This window comes from Prionailurus bengalensis, unplaced genomic scaffold, assembly GCF_016509475.1.
Source record: "Prionailurus bengalensis isolate Pbe53 unplaced genomic scaffold, Fcat_Pben_1.1_paternal_pri Un_scaffold_49, whole genome shotgun sequence".
NCBI lineage: Eukaryota > Metazoa > Chordata > Mammalia > Carnivora > Felidae > Prionailurus > Prionailurus bengalensis.
In genome coordinates this window covers 121,250-122,063 of record NW_025091154.1, presented here as the reverse complement: position 1 = coordinate 122,063, position 814 = coordinate 121,250, and the positions used below count along the sequence as shown (strand labels likewise).

Here is an 814-nt window from a genome sequence, read left to right as displayed (position 1 = left end):
GAGAACATCTGGGAGAGGTTTATAGCTTCTACCTTGTATTTTTGTTGTGTATGCACATGTGTTATTTCCTCATCTAGCCTATAAACTACCTGGGGACAAGGGTGTATGAGTCATCTCTGTAACTGCCACAATATTTAAGCCATTTATTGAACACAACAGACATTCAATATATATTGTTAAATAAATGTATTCAGATGTGCCAGCCATGGTGGGAAGCCAGCTAGCGACCATGGGGAGAGTTTTCTTACAGACTTAGGACCTGATTGGGGCTAGGGTGTTGAGGAGAAGCCCCCTGGTTTGACATATATAATGCCTTTCCCCCACTGAGAGAGTTGGTCTTCTGAAGGCCCCGCTTACAATGCAACAAAGCCAAAGCTGCCATCCAGGACACGTTGTACCCCGAAGATCATATTAGAGTGAAATTTTGTTCAGCCATGAATCTGGTCAGAAAATTTTTGATCTGTTAAATCCAAACTTCAGGTCTACCTGTCAACAGTTTGTGGAGAAGTACATTAAACTACAGAAACTCAGAGAAACAGATGAAGAGAAGATATTTGTGGTAACAGAGAAGGCTTCATCGACAGAAGGTATCATTTTAAGACAAGTAGGAGAAGCAAGGACTCAAAAGGAAGAGAGTCATGTTTCCTGGGAACCTGAACCTGCAGGTGTCAAACCTCAAACAGTGTTGGAAAAAAACGAAAAAACAAAACCAAAACCAAAAACCAGCCTCTGGAAGAAGCTCTACAGGACCATCATTTGGAAGAAGAATCTGAATAGTCTAAGGGTCTCTCACCTCCCCAAAGAACATATATAA

General features: G+C 41.4%; 1 pseudogene; it reads left to right on the top strand.

Annotated features, from left to right (window-relative positions):
* Positions 1-205: 205 nt before the first annotated feature.
* LOC122478324 lies at positions 206-814 on the top strand (annotated as a pseudogene).